This window comes from Vombatus ursinus, unplaced genomic scaffold, assembly GCF_900497805.2.
Source record: "Vombatus ursinus unplaced genomic scaffold, bare-nosed wombat genome assembly UNPS02004009.1, whole genome shotgun sequence".
In the NCBI taxonomy this organism is placed as follows: domain Eukaryota; kingdom Metazoa; phylum Chordata; class Mammalia; order Diprotodontia; family Vombatidae; genus Vombatus; species Vombatus ursinus.
In genome coordinates, this window is record NW_020943787.1 from 219,264 (window position 1) to 229,495 (window position 10,232).

Sequence of the window (10,232 nt, forward strand, 5' to 3'; positions counted from 1 at the left end):
TCTTTTCAGGGTGCTGGAAATATTTATTTCTTTAACCTATAAACTCAGGATTTTGGCTGCAATGTCACTGGGAATTTTCATTTTGGGGGTCCTTTCTGGGGTTGATCAATAGATTCATTCCATTTCCTCTTTGTTCTCTGGTTCTAAGAGGTCTAGAAAGTTTTCATAGCTGATTTCATAAAATATTAAATCTAGGCTCTTTTGTATGGTATTTTTCCAGTTTGTCCAACAATTCCTAAATTCTCTTTCCTTAATCTTTCTTCCATATCACTTGATTTTTTTAAATGATATATTTTATACTTGCTCTTTTTGATATAATACTTTTTCATTATTTTGTGTATTTTATATCAACATAGTTATCCCTTCCCTTCCCCCTCCCAGAGAACCACCTGAAATGACCAGTAGTATTTTTAAGAAGAAAACATAATTCAGCACAATTGATGGATACATTGAAAAAGTCTGAAATCATGTGCTATCTGTACCATCTATGTACTTCTTATCTCCCCAAAGTTGTAGGTTAGGGGTGAGTTTTTGTATCTTTTCATTTGAATCATGTTTGATCTTTATGATTTTGTTACATTTAGTTTTGAATTTTGGTGATTTGCTTCCATTTTCATTGTGATTTCTGTGTATATTGTGTTTTTGGCTCTGCTTATATCAGTGTACATCAGTTCATATAGATCTTTCCATGCTCCTCTGTATTCATCAGGCACATCATTTCTTACTGTGTAGTAATATTCTATTACATTCATGTATTCCAATTTGTTTAGCCATTCTCCATTAGCCATAGGCATCTATGGCTTGCACTATTTTCTCCTTGACCTGAGAACTCAAAACTCAAAGGGGTGGAAGGCCAGGGTACCATAAGGATTAGTTGTGGACCATTTCCCTACCATGAACAGCAGTCCTGTGCTCTGAGCCTTATGTTTCCTGGCCCTTTGATTCCTTTGTTCAGGAGCCTGAGCTTCAGGTGGACTCTGATCTGGTCCCCAGGCATCTCTTGCCTCTCAGATATCCATTCTCAGCTCTCAGGGTCCTCAGGGAGCCTCCAGCCAAGCAGAGCTGAGTTTGTGACCTTTGGACCTTTCTACTGAGTGAGGATGGCCAGTGATGTCAGTGTCCTCCTTTGTGAGACAGGAGTCTCCTTCCTGCTAACCCTTCCCCTCCCTTCCCCTGCTCTCCTCAGGCATTCCACTCACAAGCCATGGAGGCAGTATCCCTTCCTCCCCCACCCCCTACACTCTCAGGCTCATTTTCCCTCCCCCACACTCTATCTGGCTCATTTCTGCCACCTGCTAAGACCTTCTCAGGCTTCCTCCTCCCACTGACACCCACTTGGCTCCAGCAACAAGTGGGGTTACCTGACTGTTGTCATTAAGGGAGCAGGGTATGGAAAGAAAGGACCAAAAGGCCCAGCACAGATGCCCAGTAAACTTCTATGTCTGTCCAGAATGATCTAAGTCCCCTTCTCCAAAACCGCTGGGCTTTGTATAATCTTATTTATGAGTGCTCAAAGCTTTCCTTTGTATATTAATGTCTGGGAGTAGTAACCTTCCATTCTGTCTCTCTGTTCCTCTTTATGAGTATTGGATGATTCTCTTTATAATGGTATATATTGGATTGTGTGTGTGTGTGTGTGAGATTATTTCATCCTATATATAGGAAAGAACTCATATATTTCATTTATATATACTTTCTTCATATCTCTCTCTATATATATACATACTTATATATGACTACTGAGTGTCTCTCCTATGAAACATAACTTCATACTTATGTCAATGTATATATAGAAAATATATTACAACTCATACATATGAAGAGAAAGAACATATTCAAGTTAATAAGTACTGAAGTTCTTTCTCTTCATTACTATGCACATGAAACCATTTATTTTTTCTAAAAATTCATTTATATGACATACATTTTATCTCCTCAAGAACATGAGTAATGGCTCTCTCTTCTCCTAAGTGTATGACTACTCACATATTCACTCTCTATTCTTATGTGTGTATATTTTCTCTATTCATTTATTTATATATACATACATATGTATGTATACATTGTTTCTATTCAATATATTAATTCTCATATATCCTTTCTATATTCTAAAAGTATTCTACTGCTTCTTTCCCTTTAAGAGAATAAAGAAAAACTCTTGGCTATTTACACACAGAATGTATCATTAATCATATATGGAAATGTAAGCAGAGAATAAGGTACTGGTTCATACAAAAATATTAATTGAATGGATACTCATAAATAAAGTGCTCATATAGGAATAAAGGAAGACTATATAAGTGCTGATAATGCAAACATATAGAGAAAATTGATAAATAATCATATATATGAGTAAGAAAAGAACAGATAATGATGTTTATATGCATTGAATTCATGATTGCTCATTTATATATATATAATGTGTACATATACATAGACATATATGTGCGTGTATATGTATCTGTATAGTTAGATAGATCTATCTAGTGAATATGGAAGAATCCATGTATATTGATGCATCTGTAGAGAGGATATATGAGTATTAATATATGAACATCAAGGGACTATGGAGGAATATTCAGACATAAAGAGAACATATCAGTACTCAGATATATGGATGTAGCAAGAGAAGAGGTGATTACTCATACATGCCAAAATAGACATGGAAAATAGGAATACTCATCTAAGAGGAGATATATCTAAATACTCCATCTTTTCCCAAGAGATTTCCTTTAAGAGTTAAGATTTTCAGCTTGTTTTGCCTTTCTCTGCCCAACCTCTCCACTTCCCAAAATGTTTCTGAAGGCACTTTTGAGATTCTCTTTTGTATCTTCACAGTAATTGCTAGTAGATATGTATTAAAATTCTTTATCAGATGACTGGATTGAAGGAATGTGTGTGTGTGTGTGTGTGTGTGTGTGTGTGTATGTAAGGGTGGAAGTGTGTGTTTCTTTGTGTGTTTCTCCAAACTTCCTTTCTATTCATATCCCATCACTGGTACACCAGTATATGCGTGTATAAGTCTGGGAGCCTGTGTTTCTGTGTGTCTGTGTGTGAATATATTAACTTAAATCCTGTGCACTATTTTCTCATTGATTCAACAGTGTGTGTGTCAGTGTGTAAGCTTGCATGTGTCCATGTGTTTTTGTGTGCATGTGTGTGTTTATGTCCTAACTTCCACCCCACCCCCTGTGCAATTGCTAGCACAATGGGATAGGACAGACTGCAGTGTGTTTAATGAAGAACACATCTTTCAATGTTGTGCTTCCCTTTACATTTCTATTAACTATAGTATTTGCTCCAATCAGTTTGGGCCTGTTACTGAAGTATTTGTAACATTGCTGGCAAAGTTGTCCTCCTATGTTTCTGGCTTCCTCTTGACAAATAATTGGATTTGGTTCCTCCTTCTGGCTTTTTCAGGTTGATTGCCACAGGGAAACAATAATGATAGATGATAGATGTCCATGAGGCTGATCTGTGCAGGTTGGGGGAGAAGGCCTCTTTCCAGGGAAAGAATCCCACTGACCTGCCAAAGGTGGGAAAGGAAAGGACACGTTAGCTCTAGTCTAGGGGTTATTTGGGCTTCCTTTCCCACTCTGATTTCCAGAGCCCCTACATGCAGCCAACATAGGTCCCTTTACACAGCTGAAAATTCCCACCTCTGTTCTATTGATAATCTACATCTTCCTTCCCATCAATGAAAGCCTTACTGTCATCCAGCCCACTCCAACAAGCAGGTCTTGATCCCTGCATCTCCAAGGTTTGCGTCCTTTGGCCAAGGCTTTGCCACTACTACCATATTTGGCATGTTCAAAACACACCTTTTCCCTCACTAGGCAACGAGTTGTCTGAGGGCAGGATACAGGAACCTTGCTAGGTTAACACCTCCAAGTGCCAGGAAAATGTTCAAGTAAGATTCTGAGTGAACATTAGGTAAAGTTCATATTCCTTATTTCACAAATGGAAGAAACTCATTCAGGTAAGGCATGGGACTTACTCTGCTAAATATTCATCCCAGTCTGTCCCAGAGTGAGGAGGTGGGACTCTATTTGCCTTTCATTTAACTCCAAAGTTGTGACTGAAAACTTCTAGAACCCCTAGCTCTGTGGGGAACTTGCACAACTGATTCCATGGAGTGCCTTCCCAGGGACCTTCATCCCATAAACCTTGGTTGTCAGAGGAGGAAGAGGCCAAGATAGAAGTCAACTGGCCTGACAGGCAAGAGAGACCAGGGCTCAAACTCTGACTCTGCCCCTTACTGGATGTGTGTCCTTGGCCATGTCCTTGCCCTCCTTTTGAACTCAGTTACCCTTTTTCTCAAATGAGGAAGTTGGACCAGATGAGCACTGAGATCTCTTGTAACCCTCTATCTTATCTAAACCTAGAAAGGATTTCAGACTGTGCCCTCACATCAATACCCCCCACACCAACTGAACCCCAATGGAGCAAACTCTCCCCCACACCCCCAGCTGAGAGAACCTTGCTAGTCAAATGCTTTCCCTTGGGGCAGCGCCCAATCAGCCAGTTCTGCCCTTATCCCAGCCCTAAGATTGGGATAAAACCCACTGTTCTTCCTGGGTCTGCCTCCTGAACCAGAGGCCCCCGCCTCCTCATCTCACAGGGACTGTCAGACCTCAGAGCCCAGGTGGTTGAAGGACGAAGTCCCTTAAGGAGCAGTGGGGGACCATCTTCCTGTCATGGGTAGGAGTCTTTGTTTCTGGGGCTAATGTTTACTGGCCTCTTGTCTTGTACATTCAGGCACCAGGGCCACATGGGGGGGGTCAATTATGGGTGCCTTCCCTGGCCTCTCTCCCTCTCAGATATCCACTCCCAGTCCTCAGGGTCCTGAAAGAGCCACTGGCCTAGCAAAGCTGAATCTGGTCATGGTGGACGGTTCCCGCCCCCCCGTCCCCCTACCCCGTCCCTGCTGCCAGAGAGGTTTCCTGACTGTGGTCATTCAGGGAGCCGGGCATAGAGGGAGAGTATCCCGGGGACCAAGACTGATGCCCAGGGACCATCTGATGTCTGTCCAGACAGCCTTCTGTCTTCCTCTTCAAAGCTACTGGGCTTTACATTTATGAGTGTTCAAGTATGTCCTCTGCATATTCGTTGCCTCTGTACCTTCCTTTTCTCTCTCTATTACTCTTTATGAGTACTACATGACACTCCCTATAATTATATGTATATGAATGTGTATATGAATAAATCACATATTTATAGATATTCTCCACATCCATTTATGCATATACATAGATAAGACTAGAGAATATTTCTCAGATAAAATATAAGTTTATATTTATGTAATTGGTTATATAGAGAATATATGGCCACTCATATTTTTGAAGAAAGCAAATATACGTGTATATAAGCACTCAGGTTCTTTCTCTTCATTCCTATGTACAGGAAGTCATTTGATCTTTCTATAAATTCATTTGTACAATTTATATGTTCTATCTCTTCATAGACATTAGTAATAATACTTTCTATTCTTACAAATATGTGTGTGTGTATTCACATATTTACTCCCTATTCATATCTATGAGTACCCATATTCTCTCTATTAATTTATATATGTGTATATATGTATGCATGTATGTATGTATACATTCTCTCTATACACAAATAAGAGTACTACCATAACCTCTCTATATTCCTAAAAATATTCTAATGTTTCTCTCTCTCTGAGAATATAAATGAAGACTTCTGTCTGTGATCACCCAGAGGATATAAGGACTCATACATAGGAATATAAACAGAAAATAAAGGTATCTGTATGTAGAGAAATAGGGAGTGAATGAGTACTTACAAATGCAATACTCATATAGGAATATAGAAAGACTTTATGAATGCGCATATGTGACAAGGTATAGAGAGAATATAAGAATAATCATATATATGAGTTACAATAAATAATATAGGGGCAGCTAAATGGCGCAGTGGATAGAGCACCATCCCTGGATTCAGGAGCACCTGAGTTCAAATTTGGCCTCAGACACTCGACACTTACCAGCTGTGTGATCCTGGGCAAGTCACTTCACCCCATCGCCTTGCAACAAATAAATAAATAATATAGTGTGTTTATATGTATATGCGTATTTATATGTATATATATATAAATATATATGTATATGTGTATGTGTGTGTATATATATATATGTATATATGTATGCACTGAATAGATGACCATTCATATATATGTGAGTATAGAGAGAATATGGAGGAAATCACATATATTGATTCATAAATAGAGGGTATATGATTATTGAATGTGAAAATCAAGGGTCTATAGGAGTCAATTCATACAATCTATAAATATATTAATGCTCAGATATATGGATATATAGAAAGAAGATGTGAGTACTTATACATGACAAAATACACATGGAAAATAGGAATGCTCTTCTATGAGGGGATATCCTTAAATCTTCCATAATCCTTTTCCATAAAATTTTCTTTTGGAGGTAAGGTTCTCAGCCTCTTTTGTCTTTGGCTGTCCTGTCTCTCCATATCAGTCAGATAAGTCAAAGCCCTGCTAATTCAGTGCTCTCCCTTGGGGAAGCTCTCAGTCAGCAGTTATTCCTTATTTTGATCCTAGAGATTGGAAGAAAATGCGTGGTTCTTCTTGGACATGCTTCCTGAACCAGAGGTGCCTCATCCCACCCCCACTCCCATGTTACAGGGGCTGTTACTCAGCAGAGCCCAGAGGGCTGGAAGGGTAAGGTCCTGCAGTGACCAGTTGTGGACCATTTCCCTACCATGGGCAGGAGTCTGGAGGTCTGGAGTTTATGTTTCCTGATGCTTGTCTCCCTCATCGCCCATGCTCAGAAGCCTTAGCCTCAGCCTCAGCCTCAGGTGGGCTTTGGGCCGTTCCCCTGGTATCTCTTGTGCCTCCCATATCCACTCCCAGCCCCAGAGGTCCTTAGGGTAAGGTTTACCATCCACTGAGCATTGATAACTTTTTTTTGAGCATGAATAACTTGCAACATCAGCATCCTCCTTGGAGAGGCAGGAGTCACCCTCCTACCAACCCCAGCCCTCCTTCTCCTGATTCCCACTAGATGTCCCACTTACCAGTCTCTCTGCAGGCAGCATCTCTCCCTCACACACTCTTTTGGGCTCATTTTTTCCTGCTCCATGTGCCTTCTTGGGGTCATTTTCCTCTATACCCTTGCACACACTGTGTCTCATTTTCCCTTCTCCCCACATCCTCTGGTGTTCATTTTCCTTCCTCCCAAAGACCTTCTTGGGCTCATTTTTCCCTCCTCCACCACCGTCACAAGTGGCTCCAGCTGCCAGCAGAGTTTCCCGACTGTAGCCATTCTGGGAGCTGGGCACAGAGAGACAAGACCCCAGGGACCAGGACTGATGCCTAGTGACCCCCTCCTGTCTTTCCAGATGGCCTTCTGTCCCAGTCTTCAAAACCACTGGGCTTTGTGTAATCTTATCCAAGAGGGCTCAAATTATTCCTTTGTATATTCATATAATGGAATAATCTTCCATTCTCTCTCTCTATTCTTCATGAGTATTGAATGACTTTATAATTAGAAATATATAGGATTATATATACATATATTTTATGCATGAAATTATATCATCCTATATGTGAAAATATTGTATATTTCATTTCTAGATATTCTCTATCTTCACCTGTATGTATTCAGAAATAAGACTACAGTGTCTCTCCTAGGCAGTATAACTTCTTACTTATGTAAATGAATATATTGATAACATATGACAGTTCTTATATGTGAAGACAAAGAATATATTCATACATATAAGTACTCAGGTTCTCTCTCTTTATCACTATGTACATGAAGACATTTGTTCATTCTATAAATTCATTTGTATGACATATATTCTATGTCCTCATGAATATTAATAATCATTCCTTCTATTCTTATGTACATGAGTGCTCACAAATTCACTCAATTCTTTATTCATATATATATATATATACGTATATATTTATATATACACACACATGTATACATTCTCCATGCACCTCTAAACATTCTCCTTTATGCTCCCTATGTTCCAAAAATTATTCTGCTGCTTCTCTCCCTGTGAGAGAATGAATGGAGACGCTAGTCTCTGTACACTGAGAATATCAGTACGTACATACTTATACATATATATGAATATAGACAGAGAATTAGGGTGCTTATACATAAAGCATAATTGGGTAAATGAGTATTCACAAATGAGGTACTCAGACAGGAATATAGAAAGGTTCTATGAATGTTGATGTAGGCCAAGATATAGAGAGTATATAGGAAAAATAAAATACATTACTCATAAGAGACAATATAGTATATATAATTATGATTTCTTGGATATATGTGTATCTATGTGACTGTATAGATGGTAGAACCCCTATTTTTAATTCATCATTGAGAACATATATGAGTACTAAAATATGAACAGCAAGGGAGTTTGGAGGAACATTCATACATATGACTATGTAAAGAGAACATATTAGCACTCGGAAGCAGGGATATAGTGAAGGAAGAGATGAGTACTCATACATGTCAAAATACATACAGAAGATGAAATGCTCATCTATGAGGAGTTATGTCCAAATATTCTGCCATCTTTTCCCATGAGATTTCCCTTAGGAGTTAAGCTTCTCAGTCTGTTTTGCCTTTGTTTGTCTGACCTCTCCACTTCCTAAGTCAATCAGATATTTTGGAGGCACTCTTGCGAGCACCTTTTATCCACTCATGCTGATCAGGAAGTGAAATTATTTACAATTTTTTTTAATGAAATGATTGTAAAGCAATGCCAGGGACCTGCACCATGTGGCCAAGGGAGAATGGAACCTAGCTAAGATTAATGGTGGGAAGTGGCCAAGGGCCAGAGGGAGGTAAGACAATGGAGGGCCAGGCTAGGTTAAGGGTGACAGATATTGGGCATAATCACAGTGAAAGGCCAATTGATGGGATTATAGCCTCAGACAAATGCCAGAGATTTGGCCATGTGGGAAAGTCCAGGTTTTTTCCTTTCAGGGGTCTAGATCCTGTCTTCATCATTCCCCTCTCAAAAAAATGGGACCTAAATTCTTTTGGGGTAAGGGGCAAAGGTCTTGGCTTCTGAAACTGCTTCCTGCTGGCAAGGAGCATAAAGCTGTCCTTGCCTTGAGGGGGTCCCAAAGAGGAGGTTGACTGGAGCCTAGCACAGGCTGCATCCAGGGAACAATGGAGGGACATTGGCTGGTACCCATTGTTTGCTATCAATTGTAGGTGAATGGCCTGTAGTGTGGAAGACACAAATCTGACAGAAAAGGCTGCAGGGCCCAGATATGACAAGATAAAACATCCTTAGCTCTGTTTGAATTCAGATAATTCAGTTTTTCAAACACGCAGTATCAAATCCACCTTATAGCCAAGACTCAGGATTAGGGAGGTGGGTAACATTCCTTTTCAAAGGAACATAATGGGGAAACTGAGAGAAGAGGATCCCATCTTAGACTGAGGCTAAAATTGTCCTCTCAACTTTTCTCAATGCTGACTTACCACCAGTATCACATTCTTTTGAGTAGCTTGTGGCATTTCTCTCAGATGGTGGATTTTGACTATCGATGGATTATTATGATCCATCGGACAACTCAAAATAAAATCCTATGAGCTTTTAACTCACACAGCAAGTTTCACTAATCATAGCTTAGGAAAAATTTTTCCAGGATTTACCTCTCAAACTTAAAATTGTCCTGGTGTAAACAGCCAATCATTAGAGATTTCTATACACTTGCAAATTCTCAGCAAGCCACAACCCAAGCAAGCTTTTTGACTAGTTTACACATTAAAACAATAACCAACAAGAGCCAAATTATTTTAGTGGTAACCAAATTATGAAAAGTTGCTTGACATAACTGATACAAAAAGTTCACCAATTTGAAACTTGAAACAAACCCATTACCAATCAGGTGACTTCAATTTTGTTAAACTCATTTCCAAATTACTTTACCCAGAGAATCAACATCTCATCATTAACAGTTAAAACTACAAATTTAAAAGAGCGTGGTTACCCGTGGTTGGAGGCTAGCTTCTTTACTTTGAGCAGGATGAGCTGAACCTGGATGATGCTTCCAGGCAAAGGTTGCCCTGTGGCCCAAGGCCATTGCCAGAGGGGCCCGTGCTGAAGTTGCTGCCTCTCCCACTTCCTTCCTTTCCCAGGTGAGGGAGGGAGAAATAAAAAATGAGGGGTAACACATGAAACTCTCTTCTTCTCTGAGT